Source organism: Somniosus microcephalus, chromosome 29 (assembly GCF_052327205.1).
Source record: "Somniosus microcephalus isolate GS21.2 chromosome 29, FLI_Smic_1.0, whole genome shotgun sequence".
Lineage (NCBI taxonomy): Eukaryota > Metazoa > Chordata > Chondrichthyes > Squaliformes > Somniosidae > Somniosus > Somniosus microcephalus.
Genome location: NC_141015.1, coordinates 21,271,659 through 21,287,822, shown reverse-complemented (window position 1 = coordinate 21,287,822; position 16,164 = coordinate 21,271,659).

The window sequence follows — 16,164 nt, the reverse complement described above, 5'->3', positions numbered from 1 at the left end:
AGGCAGTTCTTAAATGATTCTGTCTGCTTACAGAATCTGTAGTCTAGCCATAAACATGAAAAGATGTTGTGAAAAATCCAAAACTGTAACAATTGGATCATGCCTGGAGGATGCCTGGGAATGTCTACCTCAACAGACTGGAATGGGAAATAAGGAGCATGTCTGACATAAGGAGACAATTGTGCATTCAGAGAAACAGTTGCATCTGCCTGGAGAAACATCGCAGAAGCATTTGGCCAATGAACTGCACCCACTTCCTCTCTGTAAAGCCAAAGGCCACCCGGTGTCTGGGGAGGCTTTCTAACATGTTTCGAGCACACATGTACACAATACAACAACAACAACTTGCATCTATATATCGCCTTTCATGTAGTAAAACGTCACAAGGCGCTTCATGGGAGCGTTACCAAACAAAGTGTGACACCAAGCCGCATAAGCAGTTATTAGGGCAGATGACCAAAAGCTTGGTCAAAAAGGTAGGTTTATGGAGCGTCTTAAAGGAGGAAAGAGAACTAGAGAGGTGGAGAGGTTTAGGGAGGGAAGTCGAGCGCTTAGAGCCTAGGCAGCTGAAGGCACGGCCGCCAATGGTGGAGTGATTAAAATCGGGGATGCGCAAGAGGCCACGTTTGGAGGAACGCAGAGATCTCAGAGGGTTGTTGAGCTGGAGGAGGTGACAGAGATAGGGAGGGGCGAGGCCATGGAGAGATTTGAAAACAAGGATGAGAATTTTAAAATCGAGGCATTGCCAGACAGGGAGCCAATGCAGGTCAGTGAGCACAGGGGTAATGGGTGAACGGGACTTGGCGCGAGTTATGAGACGAGCAGCAGAGTTTTGGATGAGATCAAGTTTATGGAAGGTGGAAGATTGGACGCTGGCCAGGAGAGCATTGGAATAGTCAAGTCAAAGAAGGCATGGATGAGGGTGTAAGCATCAGATGAGCTGAGACAGGGGCGGAGATGGACAATGTTACAGAGGTGGAAGTAGGCGGTCTTGGTGATGGAGCGGATATGTGGTTGGAAGCTCATCTCAGGGTCAAAAGGAACACCAAGGATGTGAACAGTCTGGTTCAGCCTCAGACAATGGCCATGGAGAGTGATGGAGTTGGTGGCTAGGGAACGGAGTTTCTGGCAGGGATCGTAGACATTGGCATAGAAATTCGGGTCAGGGGCTTCCCGCGACCTACACTTACCTTGCGCGCCGGCAGTTGAGCTGTAGGGCCCCCGTGGAATTCCGTTCCGGGGCCTGGCCCAGCTGCCGGCGCGCAGTGCTTGCGTATCCCAGGGGCGCAGTTAGTTCGATGTGTCCCCTGGGATCACGTGGGCCATGGGCAGCCAATCGGAGCAGGGAATGCTTCATTCATAAGTATTGACAGGAAGAGCTGTCAAGACTTATAAATACTACGGCCCCAAAATAGCAGTAAACCTTCAAATAATTTTTTTTTTAAATCACACTTTTTAAATAAACTATAAATTACATTAAATAACTATTTTAAACAATAATTTAAATTTTTGAAAAAAATAATTTTATATTCTAACGGGGCTAAAAATAAACTTACCTTGCTTTAAAGTATTTAAAAATAATAAATCTGTGGAAAAAATGTTTTAATTTTAATTAATTGACCACTTACCTTGTAAAAAGCAGGCCTTACGCCTGCTTTTTATATTTCTAAATCCTGCAGGCTTACCCTCACGTGAAAACCTGTAAAAAAAAACTAAGTTTGATGCGCACGCGCAGCCTCCCCTGCGCACGCGTTCGACCTCTGAACCCCTGCTTTCAGAGGAACGGAAGTGCCGGTTTCCCGCGCATGCGCAGTGCATGCAGAAAACCGGCACTTCCATCGGGCTTACAGGTGAGTACCCCATGCGTACTCACCCGTGGAGACCCGAATTTCTGGGTCAATAGCTTCGGTCTTCCAAGTGTTTAATTAGAGGAGATTTCTGCTCATTCAGTGCTGGATGTTGGACAAGCAGCGTGACAGTGGAGGAGTCGACAGAGGTGGTGCTGAGGTAGAGCTGGGTGTCGTCAGTGTACACGTGGAACCTGACGTCATGTTTACAGATGGTGTCGTTGACGGGCAGCTTGTAGATGAGAAATAGGAGATGGCCAAGGATAGATCCTTGGGGGGACACCAGAGGTAATGGTGTGGGAGCAGGAGGAGAAGCCATTGCAGGTGAATCTCTTGCTATGACGGGATAGATAAGAATAGAACCAGGCCAGTGCAGTCCCATCCAGCTAGATAACGGAGGAGAGGCGTTGGAGGTAGACGGTGTGATCAACTGTGTCAAAGGCTGCAGACAGGTCGAGAAGGATGAGGAGAAAAAGTTAACCATGGTCACAGTCACATAGGATGTAATTTGTGAATTTGATAAGGCTGTTTCAGCGCAGAAACCTGATTGGAGGGGTTCAAACATGGAGTTATGGGAAAGATGGGCACGGATTTGGGAGACGACAGCACATTCAAGGACTTTGGAGAGGAAAGGGAGATTGGAGATGGGGCTGTAGTTTGCAAGGACAGAGGGGTCATGGGTGGGTTTTTTGAGGAGGGGGATGATGACGGCAGATTTGAAGCAAAGGGGGTCAGTACCTGAGGAGAGGGAACCGTTAATAATATCAGCTAACATGGGGGTCAGGAAGGGACGTTGGGTAGTCAGCAGTTTATTGGGAATAGGGTTGAGGGAGCATGAGGTCGTTCTCATAGACAAGATGAGCTCGGAGAGGGCATGAGGGGAGATAGGAGAGAAACTAGAGAAAGATGTGAGCTCAGGGCTATGGCAGGGAGAACTTATGGGGAAGTTTGGCCCGGTGTGCTAGGGGAAGGGAGGGAAGCAACAGAGGCAGCTGAATGGATAGTCTCAATCTTAGTGACAAAGAAGTCCATGCACTCCTCACACTTGTTGGAGTTAAGGGAGGAGGCAGGGGAGTGGGCTTGATGGCCGGCACAGACATGATGGGCCGAAGGGCCTCTTTCTGTGCTGTATAACTCTATAACTCTATGACTCTAGGGGTTTAAGAAGACGGTTTGTAGTGGAGAAGAGAAGCCGACTGTTGTCTTTACATTCAGGATGATCCTGGAATAGTGAGCAGTTGTGGTCGAGGAGAGCAGGACCCGATAGTGCTTTATGTGACCCAGCCAGATCTGGCGATGAATGGCTAAGCCAGTTGTCTGCTATAAACATTCAAATCTGCGTCCCTTGGACTTAAAGGAGAGGAAATGAGGGCCATGCCAGGGGGAACGACCAGGGTGAGAAAGAGTAATGGTTTTAATGGGGACAAGGACATCAAAGGTGGAGGTGAGGGTGTGATTGAGCAGATCGGTAGCTGAAGAAATGTTGTGGTGAATGGAGGGCCAAAAGCTAAGACAGTTGGGAGTTGTAAGTGCCGTTGTAAGTGACTTGGGGGAAGAGTTTTTTCCGGGGGTGGACACAGAAGTGGGATTGGGAGGTGGAAGGAGGATGTGAGTGGAGAAGGGTACAAGGAAGTGATGAGAGACGGCCATATCTGTGATTGACACAATGGGAGTAGTGAGGTCGCATGAGATGGCATGGTCAAGAAAAAGCAGGATAGACAATCCTTCTCTCATCTCTGGTATCCAACTTTTCTCTCTACCACAATCTTTCTTCTCTCTCTTTCATCAATACTATTGCAGTCAACTCAGATCACCACTTTGTCTGATTGCTGTCTTTTCAGTACCTCAAAACCATGGAGCTCTTTGCTTCCTTCAGTCTTGACTTCCACTTAAAATCTACATTGAAACTAAGGACTGAAGTCACCTAAACTTGATTTCTTGATTTAGCTCACCTTACCTCCTTCTCATTTCAACCTCTGTGATGTCCTGAACAATGGGCGGGTTGTCTTATGAGGAAAGGTTGGACAGGCTAGGCTTGTATCTGCTGGAGTTTAGAAGAGTAAGAGGTGACTTGATTGAAACATATAAGATCCTGAGGGGTCTGGACAGGGTGGATGTGGAGAGGATGTTTCCTCTTGTGGGAGAATCTAGAACTAGGGGGTCACTGTTTAAAAATAAGTGGTCACCCATTTAAGACAGAGATGAGGAGAAATTTTTTCTCACAGAGAGTCGTGAGTCTTTGGAAGTCTCTTCCTCAGAGAGCGGTGGAAGCAGAGTGTTTGAATATTTTTAAGGCAGAGGTCGATAGATTCTTGATAAGCAAGGGGGTGAAAGGTTATCGGGGGTAGGCGGGAATGTGGAGTAATCAGATCAGCCATGATCTTATTGAATGGTGGGGCAGGCTCGAGGGGCCGAGTGGCCGACTCCTGCTCCTAATTCGTATGTTCGCTTTCTCAATAAACAACCCAACTGAACAGAATTGGTGGATTAGAATGTTTTTAACTCTGTGATCTTTGCCTAGTTTGCTGCAGATATATTATTCGTTCAATAAAAGCAGCTAGTTGAATAGCAGTTTGCAGAAAGTGTGATTGCCTACCAAATTATTTCAAAGAGCAGACTATTAATTGACACAATATATTTCTGCAGCAATTTATTGATATAAATTAAAGATAGGACTATAATATATCCGTCTTTCGGATGAGACATTAAACCGCCCTCTCAGGTGGACATAAAAGATCCCATGGCACTGTTTCGAAGAAGAGCAAGGGAGTTTTCCCCGGTGTCCCGGCCAATATTTATCCCTCAATCAGCATCCCTAAACCAGATGATCTGGTCATTATCACATTGCTGTTTGTGGGAGCTTGCTGTGCACAAATTGACTGCCACATTTCCTACATTACAAAAGTGACTACACTTCAAAAAAAGTACTTCATTGGCTGTAAAGCGCTTTGGGATGTCCTGAGATTGTGAAAGGTGCTATTTAAATGCAAGTATAGAAACAGTAACTTTCAAAAGGGAATTGGATATATACTTGAAAAGAAAAAATTTGCAGGACTATGAGAAAAGAGCAGGGGGAGTGAGACTAATTGGAGAGCTCATTCAAAGAGCCGGCGCAGGCACGATGGGCTGAATGGCCTCCTTCTTTGCTGTATGATTTTATGATTCTATGAAGTTTTTTCTTTCTTTCTATAATACAGAAATACCTAAATGAGAGAGGCACTTGCATAGGGGAACATAAGATATATTTTCCTAATTTAGCACAGGCTTTAGGCTTATAAAACTCACAGCACGGGACACCGCCAAGGTTGAAAGGGAGTGTTAAGACGAGGTAAGCTGTGAATTCTGCTGTTCAAAAGTCTCCATATCCCTTCATCAACGAGCAAAATGTTTTCCCATTGCCAATGATATTCTGCATGAACAGAAATTGCATAGCTCTTTATTTAAGATACCTTAGAGATGCTGTTGATTCAGCATATACAGAATGTGACCCAGAGCTAATTTGAAATCCTTCTCTACCCACTTATTATTTCATCATCTCAGTAGCATAAAGGAATCAAAGCAATATAGCTTAATGACTTTGCTTTCCTGCTGCTCTGCAATAAAATAGTGCAAGAAATATTAGCTATCCTTGATTTATTCCTCAATTCTCCAGTAACAATGTCAAAGTATCAAGGGCCCGGCAGTTTTCTGTGCTGGTTTAAGACTGAGACAAGTACATTATATGAATAGCGGTTTCAGCCGAATTGAAGGGGGAGAAAGCAGTAAATGGGATGCTGACCCGAGCGGCCCAGCTTGTTGCTATCTCCTGCTGTTAGCTGCCTTCTTATCACAGGAGCAGCATTGTGTAAAAGCACTGCAGACAAGAAAACAAAAATAGGCGAGGTCAACACACTGCTCTCGTGGAGGTCATGTACATAAAGCTGTGAATAAAATCAACACATCAAACAAAAGGCGCCCTGGATAATTCCCAAAGAGAAGTTTACCAAAACTTTAATTAAGAAGCACTTTTTCTTTCATTGAAAACAGAGGCTACAACAGCAGAGACCCGGGTCGACTCTTTTTGTCTCGTGCCTGTTATAAAGTGGGGGGGGGGGGGGAAACGCAAATGGTAAAATAAAATTTTAAAATAACACCCTTGCCTTTATTAATATGCAATTTAGTCCACCTCATGTTAAATCACTTTATATTTACAGCCACTGCCGGCACTGCTAATGACTCGGCTAACCCTCTGTAGTCAGCTAAACCGCATTGAAAGTATAGTGCTATATAAAACTGGCACAAGTTGCCATCCATCTGGGATACATCTGTTAGCACAGCAATATTCCGAAATAACCACAAAAGCTATTTTACTTTTACTGCACCGATGCCAAAATGCTTCAAAAAGCAAATACAATTATGACACTTATCTAATTGTGAATCACACCAGACATTATATGTGTGCTGAAGGAATAAAATTTATAGTGCGACACATTCAGACAACATCTTGCTCATGGTGGCACATACACAAACATACTGTATATACTGGAAGATTACAATACTTTTCCTATGTAAAACTGTAGGCCAAAACGGACTTCACATAAGCATGGACACATACCATGTATTCCACTATATTAGTAATATCCATTATGTACAGCATGCAGCTCAGCAAGAGCCTCTTTAATGTAAAATGTGTCAGCTGTGGCTCAGTTGGTAGTGCTCTCGACCTCTGAGTCAGACGGTTGTGGGTTTAAGTCCCACTCCAGGGACTTGAGCACAAGAATCTAGGCTGACACTCCAGTGCAGTGCTGAGGGAGTGCTGCACTGCTGGAGGTGCCGTCTTTCGGATGAGACATTAAACCGAGGACCTGTCTGCTCTCTCAGGTGGATGTAAAAGATCCCATGGCACTATTTTGAAGGAGAGTTATCCCCAGTGTTCTAGCCTATATTTATCCCTCAATCAACATCACAAAAACAGATTATCTGGTCATTACCACATTGTTGTTTGTGGGAGCTTGCTGTGCGCAAATTGGCTGATTTGTTTCCTACATTACAACAGTGACTCCACTTCAAAAGTACTTCATTGACTGTAAACTCTTTGAGACATCTGGTGGTTGTGAGAGGTGCTATATAAATGCAAGTCTTTCTTTCTCAAATGTTAATTTGGTGTTTACTCAGAGCTTAGGATATACAAATAGATTATAAACCACCCAGCCCAGTGTACATCATAAACTGTTTCCCTTTAGGCAAGGGAGTGTGCCTGAACATATCTACAGCTTGTCTAAGTGCAACTAAACTTTTAACCTTGAATTAGTCAAATTTGTCTAGGTTTACCGGTCCGGCAACACCTCGATTTTAAAATTCTCATCCTTGTTTTCAAATCCCTCCATGGCCTTGCCCCTCCCTCTCTCCGTAACCTCCTACAACCCTCCAAGATCTCTGCGCTCCTCCAATTCTGCATCTTGTGCATCCCCGATTTTCATCGCACCACTTTTGGCTGCCTAGGCCCTAAACTCTGGAATTCCCTCCCTAAACCTCTCCGCCTCTCTACCTCTCTCTCTTCCACTCTACCTCTCTCTCTTCCACTCTACCTCTCTCTCTCTCTTCCTTTAAGATGCTCCTTAGAACCTACCTCTTTGACCAAGCTTTTGGTCACCTGTCCTAATATCTCCTTATGTGACTCAGTATCAAATTTTGTTTGATAACACTCCTGTAAAGGGCCGTGGAATGTTTTACTACATTAAAGGCGCTATATAAATGCAAGCTGTTGTTCTTCAAACCATCAGCAGTCAGTGATTAAACTCACTGTGTCCTATTTACAGAAGTAGGAGGGCCCCATCCTCAATTCACACCGTGACGAATGAACTGCATGTAGAGCTTTAACCTGATTTTTCATATAGTGTATATACATAAACTTCAACTGTCTTTTCACCTGCCCTTTTCTAGTTTGAGGCTATGCCTTCTTGTTATAGAATCATTGGCATTTGTGTGGTAAGGTTGTGCAGGGCACAGCAGGCTACAATTATGCAGGACTTAAGCTACAGCAATCTGCAGAACCCCTCCCGACCTGTCTAGGCAGGGCAGTGTCCCTTTAAGACCCCGAATGGTCCTCTTGATGACCAGTCTTGTAAAGAACAAAATAACTTGCATTTATATAGCCTTTATCGCAACCTCCGGACATCCCACTGCAACAAAGTACATTTTGAAGTGTAGTCACTGTTATGATGTAGGAAACGCGACAGCCAATTTGCGCACAGCAAGCTCCCACAATCAGCGATGATTCAGATAATAACCAGATAGTCTGTTTTAGTGATGTTGATTGAGGGATTAAATATTGGCCAGGACGCCGGGGAGAACTCCCCTACTCTTCTTCCAAATAGTGCCACAGGATCTTTTGCATCCACCTGAGTGGGCAGATGGGGTTCTCAGTTTAACATCTCATCTGAAAGACGACACCTCTGACATCGTCAGCTTAGACTTTGATGCTCTGGAGTGGGACTTTGAACCCACAACCTTCTAACTCAGAGGCAGGAGTGCTCCCAACTGAGCCATGGCTGACACCAACTAACTGCTCCTAATCAAAGTCATGACAAAATGAAAGAATAATCAAGGGGAAACATCAAGCAACTACTACACAAGTCCCCAATTACAAATCATCTGAGTGCCTGGAGAAGCCAATATTTATCAGATCTAATTAGATAAGTTGCACCATACCAAAACTTGACCACACACTTACGCTACACCTGAGACACTTCAACAAATGCCCTCAAATGCCAAACTTGAAGACCTCCCTTATGTCTGACCAATATAAGTACTACAGGAGAGAAACCACTCATAGAGGAGTAACACTTTCAATATAAAAGACTCCTGCAAGTAAAATGGCACAAGGATAACCTAACATCAAAATGACTACATCACTACGCTAATCCTCACGAGTGCAGACAAGCTAAGGGACTTGTAAAAGACTTGCAAGGAACAGAAGACTCCTCCATAAAGAAGGTTAAACTATACATGGCACAATAACCCAGTTAGCTGAGTTAGAAGTCAAATTAAAAGATTAGGCGTGGGTCCTTGGTACATCTCTGCCAATCCTTTACATACAAAGGATACAACTCGGGTTACCTCTCAGATGGTACAAGCAGTCAAGGCTACATTGTGTCACAGGGCAGAGAACATTTCTTCAACCGTGCTGCCAAGTCAAAGGCTTCAAATGACACTTGAAGCTAAAACTAAATAAAATATGTAGGTGGCATTCGCTGCTGAGACTCCTCGCTTCAGTGCGTTTTCTGCGGGCGGCTGAATATATGAAAATAGCTGCCTTTACATAAAGTGGTGAGAGTATCTTTGTCAGTGCATTCATTGTGTGGGTTTGCTAGAGTATTATTTTTAACTAACCATGTTATGGGCAGTTGATCTAATGGATAATGAGGGAACTTTAGCGAAACCCTAAATGTTTGGCGTAATGGCTAAAAATAAACAGTTTTCAAGACACTACATATGTTAACCTTATGGTCCAAATTCGAGAAGCCAGGACGAGTTTCTTTGTGAAGTACTGTGGATGTGGTTTTGGCCTTTTGTACATACTTTTCTGATGAATCCATCTTGGGGTGTTAAGCATTATACTGATGAGCAGGTAAAAAAAAAATCTCATCATCAGAACACGATTTTATTTTTAAAAAATATTTTCTGTCCTTATACAGGCCAGGGATGGAACGCTTCTCATTTCAGGCACCTAGTGCCAGTATCAAGTTCCTATCACTCTGCCCCAACTGCATGTCTCAGCCCCAACCTGAGAAGAGCACCCCCTACTGCACCAGTGTTAACATTAATTCTGTTTTCACCTACAGGGACACCTTCCTGCTGATAATCTCTTCAGCACACACTGCTTAAACAAGAAACGCTCCAAAATCTGGAAAAATGGATGGAAACAAAAAACAAAGGCAATGTTAGCATTAACCATCTAATTCTTTGTATTTACTTGATTTTTTTTTAAAGGACACCAATGGTAAAAGTTGAACCAGGTCGATGAAAGCAAGTCTGCTTCACAGTTTGACAGGTTGGGGAGGACCAGGAGAGATGGGTTTAAACTACGCAGAAGTAGGAATAGAGTTCTTCTTTTCCCAGAGAGTAGTGAGCCTCTGGAATGCGTTGCCGGCTGGTGTGGTGGGTGTTGACAAAGTTTACATCATCTAGAAGGTAAGTGGTTTTACAGATAACACATGGTCCAGGTGATCTCCTGGACTGGTTATGATCGCCGGAGGGGATCAGGGAGGAAATTTCCAGTGTACTTTTTCCCTTGATGGCCCTGGGATTTGGCTCTGGGTTTCTTTCCCTCTCCCAGGAGATTACATGGCTGTGGCGGGGGTGGGAAATGTCCAGTCACGATTCTCCAACCATCATGAGTGTGGGACAGGTTTTATGGCTCAGCTGGTCTTTTCCTGCTCATCATTTTCGTATGTTCATATGTTCACCTGGCTATTGCTAGGGTAGCAGGCCTGATGTGGTATTCCTCCCAAATACCTAAAAGTTGCCCTGGACAGGAGATTGGGGAGGGGGAACAGCAATAGTTCTGGCTAACAGTGCTAGGAGCAATCAACTCGCCTTCCAGCTGCCTTTCTGAGGCTGGTGAGTAGGATTCTATTTGAGGCACATTTACCCTCAATATTCCAGAGTGCTGTTGTGCTTTCTATGCACAAAAAAATGGGAACCTAGTGAGCCCAAATGCTCCTGATGGACCTTACTGATATCAGTCGTGCCAAAAATAGTTATACAGGTTATTGCAACACAATATATCAGATGCCCTGGAGGCCTGCACAATAATCATTGATGACTAGACTGGATTCCACCCTTGCGAGGAACGGAGGAACAGGAGTAGGCCATTCAACCCCTTGAGCCTGTTCTGTCATTCAATTAGATGGCAAATGTGGTATTATGGCTTTGTACAGCTTAAGAGGATATTTCGAAGTGAATGATTGGATAATAAAAAGGGCATCTTTTCCAATTGTTGATTCATATCAGAAGCTGGAAGTCTTGCTGGATGCCAACTCCAGCCTGGACACAATGCTTCAGGAGGGCAATGCCTTTCGCATTTGTCTTCAATTACAACAAAATCCCAATACAGTTTAAACTCAAGACATATTGGGCCAGAAATTAGGATCGGGTGCTTGCCGCGCGTGCAAGCCCCCAATGTGCACTCACCCGGCGTGCCGACATCTGAAGCCTGGGCCTGCTTGGAATTCCTGTTACTGGCCCAGTTCAGATGTCGGCGCGATGTGCTTGCCTGATCCAACGGCGTAGTTAGTGCGATGTGCCGGCTGGGATCAGGTGAGCACTCTGCAGCCAATCAGGGGAGGGGAAACTTCATTCATGAGTTTGATAGTAAAGACTGTCAAACTCATGAAAAGTATGGGCGCCCAAAAGACTAGTTTAACTTTAAATAAAATTTTAAAAAACATCCCAATAATGAAATAAACTATAAATAACTTTAAAAAAACTATTTTAAACAATTAATAAAATTTTTGAAAAAAATAATTTTTTACGAAATCGGGTCTAAAAATAAACTTAACTTACTATAAAGTCCTTAAAAACAATGAAGCTGTGGAAAAAATGTAATAATTTTAAATAATAGACCACTTACCGTCAAGAATCCACTCCTTACGCCTCCTTTTTATGTGTAAAAAGTTCAGGCCCTTGCACACGCGCAAACCTGTCAAAAAGAAGGAAGTTCAACGCGTGCATGCAGAGTCCTGCGCACATGTGTTGGACCTCTGAACCCCTTGGAGGAAATGCCGGTTTCCCGCGCATGCGCTGTGCATGCTGAAATCCGGCACTTCCAACGGGCCCACGCGTGAGTACCCCGTCCGTACTCACACGTTGGGACCGGAATTACTGGCCCATAAGGTATGTGTCCAAATAGTTCTCCTTCATGGTTCAGAACTCTTTGGTGTACAATGGAAGGGCTTTCTCCATCCCATGTGTGGGTCAGGACAAAATATGTGGCAAAAAGGGGAAGCAGTGGCAGGGAGGAAGGGTTCTGGCCTATACTGACCCATCATTGGCTATCCTAGAGGGGGCGTCAGCCTCATGACAGGCCCGGATGAAATGTATCTCCGGCTGTTAAGTGAAGCAAAAGAGGAAATAGCAGAGGCCCTGATCATCATTTTTCAATCCTCTCTGGCTTCAGGTGCGGTGCCGGAGGACTGGAGGACTGCTAATGTGGTACCCTTGTTTAAAAAGGGAGAAAAGGATAGACCGAGTAATTACAGGCCAGTCAGCCTAACCTCAGTGATGAGAAAATTATTGGAAAGAATTCTGAAGGACAGGATAAATCTTCATTTAGAAAGACACGGATTAATCAAGGATAGTCAGCATGGATTTGTTAATGGAAGGTCGTGTCTGACAAACTTGATTGAATTTTTTGAGGTGGTAACAAGGAGGGTAGATGAGGGTAGTGCGTTTGGTGTAGTATATGGACTTTAGCAAGGCTTTTGACAAGGTTCCACATGGCAGAATGGTCACGAAGTTAAAAGCCCATAGGATCCAGGGCAAAGTGTCAAGCTGGATTCAAAACCGGCTCGGAGACAGGAAGCAGAGGGTAATGGTTGATCGGTGTTTTTGTGACTGGAAGGCTGTTTCCAGTGGGGTTCCGCAGGGCTCAGTACTAGGTCCCTTGCATTTTGTGGTATATATCAATGATCTAGACTTGAATATAGGGGGTAAGATTAAGAAGTTTGCAGATGATACTAAAATCAGCTGTGTGGTTAATACTGAAGAAGGAAGCTGTAGACTGCAAGAAGATGTCAATAAATTGGTCAGGTGGGCAGAACAGTGGCAAATGGAATTCAATCCGGAGATGTGTGAGGTAATGCATTTGGGGAGGGCTAACAAGGAAAGGGAATACACATTAAATGGTAGGACACTGAGTAGTGTAGAGGAACAAAGAGACCTTGGAGTGCATGTCCACAGGTCCCTGAAGGTGGCAGGCCAGGTAGATAAGGTGGTTAAGAAGGCATACAGAATGCTGCCTTTATTAGCCATGGCATAGAATACAAGAGCAGGGGGGTTATGCTTCAACTGTATAAAACACTAGTTAGGCCTCAGCTAGAGTACTGCGTGCAGTTCTGGTCACCACATTACAGGAAAGATGTGATTGCACTAGAGAGGGTTCAGAGGAGATTTACAAGGATGTTGCCGGGAGTAGAGAATCTTAGCTATGGGGAAAGACTGGATAGGCTGGGTTCGTTTTCCTTGGAACAGAGTAGGCTGAGGGGAGACCTTATTGAGGTGTATAAAATTATGAGGGGCAGAGATAAAGTGGATTGAAAGGACCTATTTCCCTTAGCAGAGGGGTCTAAAGCCAGGGGGCACAGACTTAAAATAATTGGCGGATGGTTTAGAGGAGATTTGAGGGGAAATTTCTTCACCCAGAAGGTTGTGGGGGTCTGGAACTCACTGCCTGAAAGGGTGGTAGAGGCAGGAACCCGAACCACATTTAAAAAGTACTTGGATGTGCACTTGGGATGCTGTAACCTGCAGGGCCACGGACCAAGAGCTGGGAAGTGGGATTAGGCTGGAGAGCTCTTTGTTGGCCAGCGCGGACATGATGGGCCGAAATGGCCTCCTTCCGTGCTGTAACTTTCTATGATTCTATGATATCTCTTTGGCAAAGCAGTACAGAATAAAACCTGTATTTAGCAGTTGGTAATTAGTGAACCTGGTACACAACATTAATCTTGGATGTCTACAATAGCACTGTGACTGGCACAACACAAGCTTCCCTGTATACGTCCTTATATGTGTATGAATGCATATAGCTGATAAGGAAACTGAAACTTGAGATGGCTACTGTACGTTTTGTTCAATTGATTGGTGGCAGTGCATTCACATGTTATAGCCATTTGTGCTAGTTATCATGGCACTCGTGAGAGTTTCTAGTAACTGCTGTCCAACTAATGATGCCTCAAACTCATGCTTGTCAGTTGCCTAATGACCAACTAGTAATTATCCTTCTGGAGGGGAGAGGTAAGTAGTATCAAACTGGCTCCAAGATAACATGCCTGGTGATGGATGTTCAGCCCTAAGTCAAAGGTCTGTGAGAGACTCAGTAATCCGTTACTTGAATGAGCCACTACTGCTGATGCTTAACCAGCCAGTCTAGCCCACTAATAGAATCTTGAGGGCTAGATCTGTCATTGGTGCTTGCAGTTATTCCACTCAGCTCCAGATAACCCTTCTACCTCTACTAATGAAATGTATACATTTGTCATTATGTTGGATTAAGGTATGGACCACATTCATTATACATTAAGCGACAGCGAATTGTGAAACACTCATGGAAGTCTGAAAGTTCTCAAATCTCAAAAATGCCAAATGAGCTATAACCTAAAGTAAGATTTCCCAAAGTCGAAAGGTTTTGCCTAATTTCTCAAATCCATTGGTAACTTTGTGGTATAATTCTTGGGGAGTGCACTTGAGATGGCCATAAATGGAGACTTTAGGCTTAGGTTATTGACATCTTCCAACATCAATAGCATGGTTCACATTGAAGAGCTGTCATGCATGCATCGTGGTTTGAATATATAGCTGTGACATGGTTCTCTTTATGACAGCTGTACTTTTTAACTAGACAACTTGCCATAGTACTATGTTCAAAATATGCTTGTGCATTACACATACACAGCCATGACTGCCTGCGGCTTCAATCCACCGTCCAATAGTTTCAAATGGTGGACATTTGAATAATTTGAAATTGGCTAGTAAATCAAGTGATGAGATCTTCACAGTTCAAAGCAACTCTTAAACTCAAGCTCAAGGTCGTGAAAGACTAATTTTAGAAAATGTTATCCTTGAGCGGCAACACCTCACCTGAAAGCTGATCCAAACAAGTTGTTGTACCTTTAACTATTTCCAAACTAAAACGATCATAAAAAGATAATATTTTTAAAGAAGTTATTGTGTTCCAATAATTGTAATCTTCTTCATTGATATTTTCAAGAATATATAACTCAACTATGTTATTTGGTCTTATCCACGGGACTTTACGGACACTAAAGTTAAGAGGAAAGTAAAAATAGCAGCGCAATTCATATTGTAATTATTCCTTAGTGCTGAACATCAACATCAGTATTCTAAAAGTTAAAGTATCTTCCTTAAGAGATACGCTAACGTCTTTACCTCTACAATGTGCCCTAGCCCAATTATCAAAAAGAAATCTTAGTGTACCAGTGTTTCATTGTCCATATCCCTGAGTGAGTCTGCCGGTCCTACATGGAAGATGTCAATAACCTAAGCTTGAAGTCTCCATATTAGGGGTGGTTTTGTGCTCTGAGTCCATGGCTTAGGAATTGGGTTGAGTCTGCCCAGAGTCCCCTCACATTGGACTAAGAGTCCTTTATCCCACCAATCTTGACTTGATGTGAACCGAGGACCCAGAGATATCCATTAAGTCACCCAGTAGTCCTTTAGTACTTAAAACACTCATTGTTGCCAGTCCCATCACAGTCCCCCGTCCTATTGAAGCCACTCATTGGTTTGCATTGAAGGGATTCGCCCTGTATCAAATACCTTCACAATTGCAGAATGCAGTGAATGAGTTAAAGTCCTGTCAGATGTTGAATTCTGACATCTATTCGCAGAAATGTCAATGATGGACTAGTGCAAATCCACTTACCAGGTAAAACTGGGCAACAGTAAGACAGTCCGAATCTTTTTGCCAATATTTTTGTCAGTGCGTAACAAAAGCTTTGGCTTCGGAGCTTCTTCCCTACAGGGAACTGAACCTTCAAGACCTTGAATCAAAATGACAATTAGCTGGGGGAGCAAGAACATGGCCAAGACAAACAAAATCGTGAGCAGGGAGATGGTAGATAAGCGCCAGATTAAGTAGCTGAAGGCTGAGACAGGGCTGAAAATCTGACTCTTGAGTTTAAATTCTGAAATGCAAGACTACATGCGGAGATCTTTAGGGCATTGCAGCCTCAGTGTAGCTTTGAACAACTCAACGTAATTAGCGGCACAAGGCCAAAGATGATAATACTGCCCAATATGGAAATAAAAGAAATAAATTAAAAATTATTTTAAAGAAATTACTAAAACCGAGGCAGTTCTGATCCCCAGTAATATGCTAGAGGAGTTTACATTGTAGCTTTCAAACCTGAGGCTTCAGTTTAACCTAATGTGTAGGTGGAACGCAAGCACCATTAGATTAAATGCCACACATCCCTGGGTAGGGTTTTGGCGGGGGGGGGGGGGGCAAACTCCCAACATTGTAGCCCGGGGATCGAGACACTAACCTCAGCAAATATTGTCAAATCAGCGAAAAGAGAAAGGACTGGCGTTGATT